Consider the following 14829-nt stretch of genomic DNA (forward strand, 5'->3'; position numbering starts at 1 on the left):
CTGCAGGTTGCTGACTGACATCTTTGCACTAGTCCTCAGTTCTCCACCTGGGATGGCTGGACCTACAAAAAGTTGATGCTCCATGTTTCTGGGAGACTTTGCCCTGCTAAGCCCTGTGGTTCCTCTGCTGCTGTTTTGAGAGGGCAAGGGCCTGGTGGAGGAGACATGGCATGCGCCTGCAAGTTGCCAGGAGTATTCCCAGAAGAGGATGAGCTCAGCGCCTTCTCCAGCAGGATGTCAGGCAAATATCAGCTCAGGAGAGGTTTGGGGAAAGCGATTCCCTCCGCTCCAAGGCACGGCTGCTCCAAGCTCTGAAGCACCACGTCCTGTGAGACTGTTGCCCAAGGAAGGGGGTCCGTTGCCTCCTCTCCAACATGCAAATGGTTGGCAATGTGCAGTGTTTTTTTCACATATCCATGGAGCTGACTCCCTGGTCTTCTGGGGTTTTTCCATCTCTACTAAACCCCTGCGGTGGCTGAAGGATGCAGTCCTGCAGGGCACATACGGGAGCAGGGGGAGTGGGAAGGAGCACAGCAGCATGCGAAGGAGCGGGGCGTGCGGAGGAGACTCCACGGCACCAGCTTGACAGGCAGGCAGAAATACGGGATTTCAAAGGTTGTTTTCTGCAGCCTGGATTATAAACCTTGAGGTTTATAGTCTGTTGCAGTGGGAAAGCTGTGGTGCTTTGCCTGTGTCCTGCCAGCTTCGTGTGGACTGTCTGCAGCTCCTTGAATTCCTAACCTGCTTCTTGCTTAAAAGCCTTCATTTCAGTGTGGGGCTGTGAACTCTGTCTGGTCTGTGGGATGAGCCACATGAAGAGCGATTGCAGAAACTTGTATTTTCTAGTAAGATGGCATTTGTGTGTCACCAGGTGGAAAGAGATGTCCAGGAGGCCACGCGTCTCTTACACTGCCCTTAGCTGTGGCACATCCAGTGCGAGAACACAGGCAGACTCACACATCCAAACCATACTTTTTGGAGTATGAACGGTCGTCAAAGACCTCAGCAAAAAAGAGTTGTTTCAAGCCTCAACACAGGCTTTAAAGCAATGAATCCTAGTCTTTGCAGTAGTATGGCAAATTGATGCAGTGTTTACAAATATTTGCAGACATAGCATGGTAAAACAAATGCCACCAGTCCTCCAGAAAATGCATGATTTATTTTCTATTTCACACACAAATATTTATGCTGTTCTGGCTTTGAGAGCTGCTGAGTGAGAGCAGTGAAGCAGCCTTTCCAACCGGCTCGGCCTGGGAGCTCTGGCTGTACGCAACACCTCCAACTCTGTGTGACCACAGAGATAATGCGAGTGGTCAAACGGGGACCCAGCCTGGCTCCTGCAGTGGCAAATAGCCCTGTAAAAATTTGTTTTGTACAGGCTGTTATCTTTCTGAATGGGAGGAAGGTTATATTCATACTAGATAAAACCCAACGGGGCTTTTTGGTTTTTTGCTAGGACATAATAAAATAGAGTTTATAGTTCATCCCTTTGCTGTGATGGACAGAACTAGTGACAGATATATGAGGGAAATTTAATGAAAAGCTTGTATACATCTGTTCTGAGAATAGGAGAATCCCTCAAAACGGTCCATCCCGGCCTTCTCCCACCTCAGCTGCTGCCCTAAGTGTTGCTGAAAAGGCTGCCTGGGCAGCGGGGCCATAAGGAGGATGCCTGGTCCCTCTCCCCACGGCGTGCTGGTTACAGCATGGGGAGAGAACACCAGCGAGGGAGCATTTTGTTTCTTTCCCACCCTCCCAGCACCGAAGCAGCTTACAGAGCATTGCTGGGGGAAACAGCTCACGCAGACCATCAAACCACCAGCTGAAAAAAGTGCAGATAAATGCAAACAGGGTTTCCTTCCCGTCCACGGTATTAGTAAGGGGTTTTCGCCGCAAGTGGATGGGGTAGAGATATAAATACATCTACAGCTAGGGGGAATCTGCTGCATCACCTCTGCTGTTGCAAGCCTCTCTGCAGGCTCCAGTTTTAGGGAGATCATTTCTCCCAGGCCCCAGGGAGGGCAGCTGCCCTTGCCGGGGTAGGATTTATGTGAGGATGTGGCTGCAGAGAGAGAAGGTCGGTCTAGGGGAGGCCTCGCATCCTCACCCCAAAAAGGCAGCAGTGGAGACAGGGCAGCGGGATACCAGCACTAAACAGCAGAAGTGCAGCAGGGCTGAGATAGGTGAATGCAGCATCTGCAGGGAGACCCCGGACATGGGGATGGCTCAGCTCCCTCAGCCTGGGGAAGCTCCCAGAGCTTCTTAGGTTTCGTGCAGGCAACAAGGACTTGGCTTCTATTTCTCCTCTAAAGCATGTTTCCACTCATTGCCGTTTCTGCATTCGTGCTCCATTCATTTGGACCTACGGCACGATCCCTGTCTGAGCAGGAACCGCTTATATTTACTGACCAGGGCAGGCTCAGCTGGGGAGGGGATGAGACCCTGCAGATCTCTGCTGTCCACCACGCACTTTGGTTCAGCCCTCCCTTCCCCAGACAGACCCAGGCAGCTCATCCCTCCATCTGGGGACTATTGGGAGGATTAGTTAGCATACATGACATGGTTACCTGAGATAGCCCAGGGCTGGATTCAGTGACTCAGGAGCTCCCTCTGTTTCTAATGTTTGCAGAGACTTTTAAGACAGAAGCGCTAAGCACTACCCACAACATAATGTGTTTGCTGAGGGCCAGATGCTTACAGCAAACGGGCGCAGCTGGGGAATGCTGCCAATGGATACGAGGAGGAGTTGTGAGGAAGGGGTTAGAGTCTGGCCGTTAGCAGGCATGACAGTGCACGTATAACTTTGATTTATTTCCCCTTGTGGAAGATGCACGTGGTGGGGTTTGCATGCCAGCTGCGGGTGCAGGACCCCAGGATACTGGAGCTGAATGCACCAGGCATTTGACCCGGTGTCCCCCCTTCAGGGACCTTCCCGAGGCTACCCTCACCCTGCCACCCTCTCCATGCCCTGTGGGCAATGAGATGCGGAGCCCCTCCAAGGGCAGACAGGAGGAAAAGGGACATGACAGGGACAGTGGCAAGAGAAAAGGGGTGCCTGGGGGCTGTGGCAGCCCTGCACCCCAACCCCAGACACGGATTGCTTGTCATAAAGGTTGGGTCACATTTGTCAGACACAGGTGATTTTTTTATTTCTTTTCCTGCCTGAGCTGTGTCTAACTGCGTCCCCATATGTTGGCTCGCTGGCAGCCCTGGGCACCCGGGGTGCGGTGTGCCTGCGGTCAGATGGCGGGTGGCTTCACCCATGCGGGGAGCTGGCTCTGAACTGCATCTCAGGTGTTGGCTCTGCTTTCCCATCTCCCACGTCACCAGCTTTCACCACAAGCCAGCCCTGACTATGGCATTATGCCCTACCAAGTGTCACCAGGGGACCCTACTACAGCTTACAGACCTGGCAGCATTCAGATATTGGCCTCTTTGGGATGCTTAAAATGAACAGAGCAGCCTGCCCCATTTTACAGAGTACTGCTGCCCTGAGTCCCAGTCCTGCTCTCAGGCTTAACTGGGAGTTTGCTTTGCTTCTGTGATAGCTTCATTTCTATTTCCATGCCGTGCTCCCAACCTCCCAGCCCAAAGATGCAAATATCTGTAAAAAAGCAACCCCTGTGCAAGCATCATTTTCATGGTGTCTTGTAACCCTGAATGATATTGAAATTGCCGAGCCCAGGACTGCTTTGTGGTCATTATCCAGCTGTGACTTCAAGGGGGCTGAGAGGGACGCCATGCCAAAAGCCTTCCCCACTCACTTCTCAGGAAGAAAGGAAAGAGAACAACCAGCCCTGATTAAAAGCTTTTTTTTTTTTTTTTCCTAAAGCGGTCTCTGCATGCAAAGATTTGGTTCAAGGAGCATTAAAATCACTGCTGTCAGTTCAGAAAGAAGGGGCTGAAGGAAATCTGGGCCATTGGCATTGTGCGAGGGTTGCTATGGCAATCCCCGCAGAAAGGCAGCTTAATAGGCTTTCTTCCCAGGAAACTCAAAACTGCAGCTCGCAGGCTGCAAAGCAGCGTGTGCAAAAATATTTTCATGAATAGCATCTCTGTGGAAAATTTTGTTGGCTGTTTACATACTCCCTTCAGAAGCAGGGCGGCAAGGAAGATATTTGAAGATCACCTAGCGGTGGCTGGTGACATAAAGAGGGTATAGGCAAAGTCGCATAGGGACCCACGGGCGGCAGCAGCAATGCAAAGGGAATGGCAAATTCCTCTGCGCAAGGCAGGCGTTGTGAGCAACTTAAAAACACATACTGCGATGATCCATCTTTGCACACTGAGAGATGCTTTAGTAAACAGGCAGCACCAATGAGCCATTTGCCCCAAATTCTGTGACTCTGCACAATGTTATGCCTGAATGCAGCAAAAGGCAAAATTATGCTGTCCCTCAGGTCTTGCCTGTAATATTTACCATATTAAAAAAAATAATGACGTTAGCTAAAATATCCCTGAACATTAGTTGATCCCACTCTGCTTTTTTTCAGTGGAGGCTTCAGAGCATACCAGTGATTCAGGGCTTACCTGAAAAAAAAACTTAAATATTGTAGATTAGGGAAACATATTTTATCTTAATGGAAAGAAAGACAGACTAGGGATTAAAACATGAGACTGCGAGAGAGAATATCTCTGGGCTCTGGCAGACCTTCATTTCATGACGTCCAGCGAGTCACATAAATCCCTCTGTTCCTCCATGCCACCTGTAAGCCGGTGATATCACAAGCAAATATTTACTTTCCTGGGTACTACAAGATTTAATTATTTTGGTGTTCTTGACTGCATGTTAGTAATAGAATATATAATTTAACATAAAGAAATGACAGTCAAATATGTGCGTGTGCATCTTATTGGGAAAAATACAAACTGCTCACTAGCCTGGCATATGACAAGGAAGATTTTCCTTTTTCTTCAGCGGTATATGCTTTGTGCTTTGGAGCAAAGAGATCTGAGTATCTCTCTGCTAAAGCCAGGAAATTCCACGTTATCACAGTGTGTAGCACAGAGCTAACCCACAAGTCTTAAAAGGTCATGAGTTAGGTTTAACCTGCTGTACTTTTTGCTGTAGCTCTATTTTCCATTTCATCTGCAATTCTAGTGTTGCTTTCTCTCGGGGCAGTGACAATTAGTGCATTAGATGAATAAAACCTGTACTTATAAAAGACAGCTGTGTGGCCAGGAGAAAAAAATAAACCAGAATTCTCTTATATTTAAAAATCAGAAGAAACCATAGAAAAAATGGCTTGGGGTGAGTCAGGATAGGAAAGCAATAGGTAAGGGTCTGAATGATTTGCTCCCCACTGAGTTTGCGGCTGTCTGGCAAAATTATGCCATTTCCCCATGTTACGTAAAGAGATTACTGCCCTCACAACATTAAGAGGGGAGTCTGAGCTCCTGATTTTTAGATTTAAAGCCAGGCTCACATTATGAAACTGAAATCAGAAAAGTGTGAAGACCTTGGCATCTGCGACATTTTTTTGTAGGCTCATCTCAGTTATAGGGAAGTTTTAAAGACTAATCACAAAGAAGGGAAAAAATGGTGTGCATGCCTTTTACTTCTCTCCTCTAACTGAGACAAGTCAGATGTAGGAAAACCCAAACAAGACATAGCTGTCCTTCCTCTGTCACTAGTGAGTTGTGGTGCCAAGAATGTAATGACACATTAATTTTTAATGGTTGGGAAAAATGATGTATAGAGGAGCAAAGCAAGTCCCCCAAGGTCCCACAGCAAATCACAAGCAAATCTGTGAAGATTTCTTGAACTTCTTCTTGAACTTCAACACTGTACTTCTTTCTTAACTTGATTATATAACTTAACTAGATTATATAATACTAAAAATTCAGGAGTTAGTCTGTTCTTTAATGTACGAGATAATGAAAAGACTGTATGGAGGCAGAGCTACAGCTGCTTCATTGTACCCAGCTGTGCAGTGGGAAAACTCCTACTGGCTGGTTAATTCTGTTCTTGGTAGTGAATGACTACAGGACAGTGCCCTCCGTTTATCTTTCAAGGCTTTTTGGGTAGTTAATACACAAAAGGCATGGGTTGCTTGATTTTCAGGAGCCAGGCAGCATCCACCATTTTATCAAAGTTTTGTACTTTGGAGCCACAGCTGGAGGAGAGACTACAGACCTTTAGGTACCTCAAGCAGGTCTCCAAATTGAAAGCTACAGTGAATCCAATTTAAAAAATGCAATTTACATGTGATTATAACTCATCTGCATAAAATGCAGTTGTTTCACTGCTATTTTTGGCAAGCTTAAGCTTCAACAAGTCCTTTTCTTCACACTTTCAAAATTACTCATTTGCATTTCTCATTTTCTCACCTTTGTTTCCCTGAAGCCCTGAATGTCAGAGGATCAAAGGATTATCTGGGCTACCCGGCTGCGCGGGTGCCTGAAGACCACACTGGGACCTTGCTTTCCTGAGCCTCTAAGAGGTCTTGTATTTGGAGCTGAAACACAACTGTATTATCTGAATAACCAGGGCTTCCCTGCATTCAGAAAACCTATTCTTACAGCAGATACGAGGACTTAATCCACTCAGTTTTGCTCCCTGAAGATTCGACCAAAGTTTATCCAGCGCTGGCTTGTCTGAAGGCATTCAGAAATTGCCACAAAACCTCCTTTGGAGCAGCAGCTAAAGCGGCCTGGTGATTACAATGGATGAGCTCATGCTTTTGCTCTTAACAAGCATGGCTTTGTTCAGGGCTCCAGGGATGGGAGCCGTGAATGGCAGGGAATACACCGACTGTCAGGGTCAGATGACGCAGGAGTAAGAACTTAAATTGTTTTCAGTGGTGAGTTGGTTAGAAAGGTTAAAAAATAGATTTTACAAATATGCTGGGCAGGAGGGGAGAGTTTTGTGCAAAAATTGTTCAGCCCTGCTCTCTTCTGTGGGTGAGTAGTATTTGCCCATGCACTACAGAGCCCACTCTCTCTCCCATTGATGCCAGTTACAAAATTCTGGCTCCAAGCAGCAGAACAGCGATTTTATAGTCTGCAATGCTGTTCTGCGGTGCTAACCACGAGTCCTTCAATTTCACCCTCCAATTACCATAACTACAATTTTCCCTATAGAAGCAGTAATGTAGAACCCACACACTAATAATAAACTACTGCTTGTAGTATATCAAACTAGAAGACACTCGACTGCAAAAAAAAAAAAATCAAGGCACTAACTGGGAAGGCATTTTAAATATGATGTTTTTATCTAGATGTGTAATCCTAAAAAAAAAAAAAGCTCTCAAGTGAAATTCTTCCCAAGTGAAACCTCATGCAGAACAATAGCGGAGACTGCAAATACCGTTAAATGGCTGCAAAGGTTAAGAAGGGATTTATGTGAAAAACCTGGAGACCATTAATTCAGGTTCCTATTTTGAGATCAGCTTGATGGTAGGAGATTAAGACAAAGACAGAAACAAATTCAGAACAGATGCCAAGATATGCTTGTTTACTACAGAGAACAAATAGTGGAATTATTCTGCTTCGGCAAAAATATTAAGCCACATAATAAATATTTAGATAAATATTAAGAAAACATGGAGCTGCTGTACTTCTCTTCCTAGGACTCCTGTGTTTTAAAACAATGCAATAAATATAGATGGATGATTAATTTTGCAGAAATAAAGAAAGGGTGTTAACCTGAAATGAATCACAGCTCATGAAGTTTATGTCATATTATTGAATTGAAGGAATTTCCTCCAGCCCAGGAACATTTTGTGACATCTCTGCTGAACAGCATGCTCAGAGTGCCACCTGATGGTTAAGCCTTGCTTTCTTCTCACCCAGCTGCCTTCAAAAATGTAATAGGACCATCCATGATCTCATCACCGTTTTCCTAAGCTATGAGAAAAATCTTCCACTTAAATGACAAATGCTCATTTGCTCAGGAAGGGGTATCTTTGGTGTTACATTCCTGCCCGCTATTGTCAGTTTGATAAAATAGACTGGTCTACTCTGGGTCTTCATTTCAGTGGGTGTATTTGGGGGACACACTGTGGCACTCGGGGGGACTCAGCGGGTCAGGGATTGACCTGAGATGGGGGACACCATGCCATCTGGGGAGGATAGGCCTGGCGGATCATCCACAGCTCCAGGTCATTCCCAGATGGGAAGGATTCAGCTCCAAGCTTTAGAGGACCAGAGGCCTATGGATTTCAAAAGACACCTCAAAATCCACATTTTATGGATTAAATAAAGCCACCCTCAGTTAATATTCCATTCTGCCTTCTAAAATTCCCCCTTTTTTGGAAATGAGGATGACTCCTTCTGGGAGTATAAGTGGGATGACCCAGGTAGCATCCGCTGAGCTGCAGCCTGGATCTGATTCTTCTTTATTGACACTGCAGAGAAAACACGAGATTTTTGCCTGATCTCTGCCAAGACAGCAAAAGCAGTCTCTTCCTTCAGCACTTTGTGTAGGAGTCAGACATGATCACGTCCTTGAATGCCTCAGCCGCCCTGGTGGAAACAGGGCCGTGCTCCCACCTTCCCTTGCATTCATCTGCAGGTTTTGACAGAGGGGAAGGAGAGCATTTGCTTTTCCCCACTGAGGACAGCAGGCATGAACTTGCTTTCTGGGGAGGGGATGTTCAGGTCCCCTTCCAGACAGAGGCACAATTCCAACTGACTTCTATACGAAAAAGATCTCATTCTGGTTGATACCCAGTTTTCATGTAGCTCTACTTTGCCACCTGCGTCGGCCAGTATCTACTAAGACATAATGCAGCCTGAGGTTTGACTTTCTAGCTGGAACAGGCAATTGCAGAACAGCTGCAGAGGCTGTACAAGCTGCCAGAATATAAAATAAGAATGATTGAAATATTGCTTTGTGTTCTTACGTATCTCTGGTTCTCAAGAGAAACTGCAGGCAATGCTTACATACAGCAAGGCATGGTTTTATCTTTCCTGGAAGGAACCAAGAAAGACGCTCATCATTATTTTCTAAATAACTATATTTAGTCTTTAAAACAGTGTCTTTCATTCCTCTACTAGGGCATGAAGCTGATAAGAATTCAAAATAAGTATTCATTATGGTACCGTTTGTAGGAAACCAACATCAAGGACAATCTCCCTTTATTTAAGGGTCCTTGGGGGATAAAACACAAATCCCTCTAGAATTTCATACTCTCTATGAAAAACAGAAGAGGCAGCATTCTTACAAGCCAGGTGTATCAGAGTAAGATAGATATCCAAGCTGACATATAACAAAATAATATTTCACTGTGACAGGAGCGAGACACTGGAGCAGAGGCCCAGAAACAGGTGGACTCTCATCCCTGGAGATACTGAAAATTCAACTGGAAAATGCCTTGAGCAACTCAATCTAACTTCAAAGTCAGACTGTTTTTAGCAGGAGGTTGGACTAGATGACCTCCGAGAGTCTCTTCCAACCTAGATTATTCCCCATCTCTATGATGCAGACAAAGAGAACATCATCCCCCCCTTCCACTCTCACCAGCAGTCAATGAATTTAACATTGCTTCTCTCTCCACAGGAAGGTTGCACCAACCTACAGCTAACGAGTCGGTGATTCACCCAGCAGTCATGTCAGGCCAAGTCCTGCAGCATCACCCCTTAGGAAGCTCCTCTAGCTGAGGCTGACCAACGTGAGTGTGTCGTCCCACATTACAGTAAACTCCCAGAGGCCATTGCCTTTAAGCAGACACAATATTTCAAATCCAGCTGACAAAACAAAGTTTGGGGACCATATAGCACACCCTTTTCTTTTGAAAATCCGCATTAAGTGTAGGCACATTTCTTACTCATCACACTAGCTTTCCTGCAAAACCTTCCTCCGACCTGTACATCAGAGCTGATCCCCTTTTTTCATCATCCAAAAGCAAAGCTTCTTTATTAACAGCAGCTGCGAGTTCACCCAGCTGGGCCAAGCTGCAGCTCTTGTTGAACCTGTATGGACCTTTCCTTTGCCCAAACAGCATTTTGTTTCGGTTGCTTCCCTAAAGCCCATCCGAGATGGACAAAATACTGATTTCCAGGAGACGTCTTGTATTGGGTTTGTGTGGTGGGGTTTTGGTAGCAGGAGAGGGGCTGCAGGTGTGGCTCCTGTGAGAAGCTGCTCGAAGCGTCCCTGGCTCCAAGTTGGACCTACCTCTGGCCAAGGCCAAGCCCATCAGCGAGGGTGGTAGCACCTCTGGGAGAACAGATTTAAGAAGGGGAACCTGCAGTGGCAGGACGAGAGTGGAATGTGCAGACAGCAAGGTCAGTGAAGAAGTAGGGGAGGAGGTGCGCTGGAGGAGGGGATGCCCCTGCGGCCCGTGGTGAGACGGCAGGCTGTCCCCCCCAGCCCATGGAGGGGAGCGGGGGAGCAGGTGCCCACCTGCAGCCCGGGGAGAGAGGAGCCCACGCCGGAGCAGGGGGATGCCCCCGAGATGGCCGTGACTCTGTGGGAAAGCCTGCACTGGAGCAGTCTGTGCCTGAAGGACTGCAGCCCGTGGAAGGGACCCACACTGGAGCAGTTCATGGAGAACGTCTCCCATGAGAGGGAGACCCACGAGCTTTTCATTATATTTTCTCCTCCCCATCCCACTGCGGGGGGAGGAGTGAGTGAGCAGCCGTGCAGTGCTTTGTTGCCAGCTGGGCTTAAACCGTCACACCTTTTCCCTCCGTTCTCTCACAGAAAACACTCCTAAGGTTTTCTTCAGGTCAATGTTACATTTATTATCAAAGCTATTTCGGCTTTGTCATTGCATCCTACGGACGCATGATCCCATGAACACAATTGCATTTGCACAGTAGATCTCTGCTGCGTGTTTTGATTGGAAAACTCCTGACCTAACACCTTTTTCTGCTCAATTTTCACTTTATATTTGCCTGATTTTACAGCTACTCAGAGTTAACTGCTATGCACTCTAGAGTCCTTCGTGGTCTGAAAACCTTGCAGATGGCCTGTGAAGAGGCACTGGGACATGCCTGAAAGGACACTCAGTGTCCCCTTACGGATGATGGTTAACCTCACAGATTTCAACATGATGGTGTAAGTGGGAGTGAGCAACCACTCCACAGCAGGCAGCCCATGGCCGGACACGTGCCAAAGGCAGGGCAGGCTGGACCACTCCCCGACACTGCTGCTGCTGGGGGTCCCCCTCAGCAAGGTCCCCAAGGATCAGAGTAGATCAGGGCTAACAGCATCCACTGCCTACCGTCCTGAGCTGCTTAAATTGCTCCCACACTGCCAGACATGATTCACAGACTGTGAAAACCAGAGGGACCCTTGCAGCACTCTGGTGCAACTCCTGCATAGCACAAGCCAGAGTCTCGGTCACTAATGCCTGTAGCAAAGGATAATTATTTTTCCCTTGTTATATGAATGTGTATCTGCTGGGACTCAAGCTCATGACATGCTGCATCACGTAGAGTTACCAGCAAGGAAAATAAATGGGTGGTGTGTCATGCTCAGAGATTAATTAAATGGCTATTGAGTAGCCCAGCTTCCTCAGCTAGCAAAAATCTTCAGGAGGTACTGGGACACATCAACCTCCAGTAATGTGTCATAGTATCACTGGTCATCATCCTCCCTCACCAAGGTCACCGAAACGTTTGGCAATGCACCGGTGCTTTCATATCCCCTCTGAGAAGAACGTGACCAGCAGAGCCACCAGCTGACACCTTGTTCTTCTTCAAAAATTGTGAGGTTTTAATAGGGCCCTGGAGGCAAAGGCAGGGAAGAGATGAGCCCATTGTGGTATGCCCTGGCATTTCTGGAGGCACGTTTGTTCAGACGCAGACTCGCTGAGGGCTTGTGTTTGCTCCTCATCAAAGCAACATCGGAAACAAACCTGCCAGCTGAAACACCATATCCTTCATGCAAGCCAAAGCAAGTGCCAGCCCTGCGAGGACTGACTTTGTAACTGACTTCACTTCCTTCCATTAGGTCACGCACACAGCCGCAAGGCATCTCTGAAAGTCACAGCCCTGGCTTCAGTGGAGGTGAAATAGAAACAGGGAGAAATGCGTGCAGGAGCTGGTGGTGGCAGAGGTAGCCTGCAAAGGCAATCACTGGCTGCAAGGGTATTAATATACTCACAGAACAAGTTCATAAATTATTTCAGCAATCCCCCGGCTAGTCCTCAGTTCCGAAAAATCTGTGGATGAGCTGGTAACCTGTACAAAGTATACAAGCGCAGGAGACACGGACAGAGTTTGTGCTCCTTCTTCAAGCACCCCAAGGACGCCACGGAGCCTCCCGGCCATCACGCCACCAGCACAGCGCTGAGCTCGCCCAGTGCCTGGGATGCAGCCACTCCATTTGGGGCTGCCGGGGCACGTGTAAGTCCCAGAGCAGCTCTTCTAGCCCAGCCCCAGGCTGGCCACAAGGGCTGTGGGAGGAGGTGGAAATATTGCAGGGGACAAAGGCAGGTGGCTGAGGGGACCAGGGTTGCAGTGGGGTGGTGGCTTGCTTCGGTGTGAGTCTCATGGACCTAAATACCTTGATTAAACACTACTGAAAAGCATCTGTCATGTCTGCCACGGATTTCACTGCTTCATTCAAGACTCCTGAGCAGTTCCAGGGAATTGTCTCAAAACCAGAGGAGACGTTACACTGGTTGCATGCAGTACTAAGGAATTGCTGTAAATCTTCATTGTAGGGGCTTAGGAGATAGAAAGCTCTTAGAGTGGGAAATACAGTGGATAAAAAGTGGACTTAACCTGAAGGACATAAGTCTGGACTGTGTCACATGAAGCACAGTGCAGAAAAATGCCAGTAGAGGGATTCAGGGAAATGTGAATGTATTGGTGCAGTTCAGGGCATGGGGGTAATCCTTTACTTTGGGCAGAGCTGGTGTTTCTGAGTTTCCTTTTCATTGCAGAGAACAACAGAAAAGGCCATCTGCCAGGACCGCCTGCATGGATAACACACCCCCAGGAGAGCCGGGGCCCTGGTGCCCCGGGTTGCTGGAATCCCCAGTCCCCCCAGGCATCCTCCATCTCCTGTGGGCTGAACGATCATGGGGCCACACCACGCCGGCTTGCAACCATCACTTCCCCTGCTTGTACTGTAGTTTCCTCCTCAGAAAAGAGAGGCGATGGCAGTGCCCTCTCTGCAAAAATGCTTTGAGATCCATGAATGCAGAAGTGCAAGTGAAAGCTAGCAGCTGCTTGCTGCTATGGCTGCTACCACTGCTGTCCTCGGGAAGGGAGGCAGGGCCATGAGACTTGGCCCGCTGATTTGTTAGCAGTTGAATTTGCAAATAATTAAATACATGTAAAGCAGAAGATAGGCACTGATTTCCTTTAGTTTATTCCTCAAAATAAGTACATTAAAAAAAGTAAATACTTTCGGATTTCATCCATGGGGAAAAATCCAGGAAGAGTGTGTTTTTCCTTCCCATCCTCACTTGGTTGCACACCAGAGGGAGAAGGCTAAGATGAGCCATTCTCCCCTGACATTGACCAGGTCTCATCTGTTTCATCTCCATCCCAACCAAACAAACAATGCTCTGCTCTCTCTCTGTTCATCCAGTCTCCCTTACCTGGCACTCAACGGTGCAAATACACAGCGCAGTTACAGCTGGAGCCACAGCTTGCACAATGAATAGTCCCACCGCTCAGAGAAGAAAAACTCAGAGCAGAAAGATTGTGACATTTCAGAGGGCATTCATGGAAACAAGTGGACCAGTCACTATCTGCCAGACCATGACTGCCCGTTTCCAGGCTGCTTGAGCATCTAACATCAGAGCTCTAAAAAGCTTCATAGCTACACAGGGAATTTGGATTTCCCTCTTTAGCCCTGAGCCACAACCACATTGATGCCTCAGCAGGAATGTCCCCTTCTCTCCTCGCAGGTGGAGTGACCACGCTAAAGGACCTTCTTCCATCTCATGTTGTTTTGCAGACAGAGGGCTGTCAGGCCCGGCTGTCACTTGTCCTGCCTTGTCCCCGAGGCAGATCAGTGTTGGCAGAGAGGTGGAAAATCATTGCCTCCCCTCTTTGCTTTTATTCAGGGAGGTTAAAAAAAAAAATGCTTACTGGCAAAATTTGTGGAGTTAACTAGAAGAGATCAATAGCTGCTAGATTTTTATATTGTTTGAGACTACTCAGCACAAGGATAACAGCTGCCTTTTGCTTCTGAGAAATGTCTAAAAAGAAACCAGCACTCAGCTATTGAACCAGGTGCCTTTTATCAAATGAAAAGTCATTTGCTTCACAAGGAAATGCTCAGAAATTTGGATTCACCTCATCAACAGGTGCATCACTGCATGCTGCAAAGAAGGTCAGGAGAAAAATCCAGCCCTCATTCATTAAACACTGCTCTGGGGAGGGTGGGCACCGGTGGGGTAAAAAATAAGTGAATGCAATATCTACAAGGGGAAATGAACGGTGAACAGTGCTGTGTGCAGGTACATGTGTGATGGCAGTACATCCTCTGCAGTAAGTGCTGTACAATCCTATTTTTGTCACTCTTCTCTGACCCAAATACAGGAAACACAACACCCTGGAGCCATCTCCACACAGCAGGGCTGGTTCTTGAAACAACATCCCTAGCATCTGCACCCCTTACACCTACCAGCTTATATCCAGCACCTCCAGAGAAAGTGGGCAGTTTTCCAGCCTTCTGTGAAGGAGAGACAGGATTTACTTTTTTCAGTGCCCTGGGCAACCGTAGCTCTGTGCAGCCAGGTCGGTGTTGCAGAGGGATGAATGGGAGCCAAGGCTCGGGGGTCTCTGCAGAGCAGCGGGGCTGCAGTGGAGAGCAGGGACACCTCCATGGGAATGTTAGCTAATACACCTCAGCTGGGCAGCGTGACATGGCCTGACCTCACAGAGGCAGACTGGACATCGTAGTAGGCAAAGCAGCCAGGA

The sequence above is a fragment of the Haliaeetus leucocephalus genome, unplaced genomic scaffold, assembly GCF_000737465.1.
Source record: "Haliaeetus leucocephalus isolate CR32 unplaced genomic scaffold, Haliaeetus_leucocephalus-4.0 Scaffold191, whole genome shotgun sequence".
NCBI classification, from domain to species: Eukaryota; Metazoa; Chordata; class Aves; order Accipitriformes; family Accipitridae; genus Haliaeetus; species Haliaeetus leucocephalus.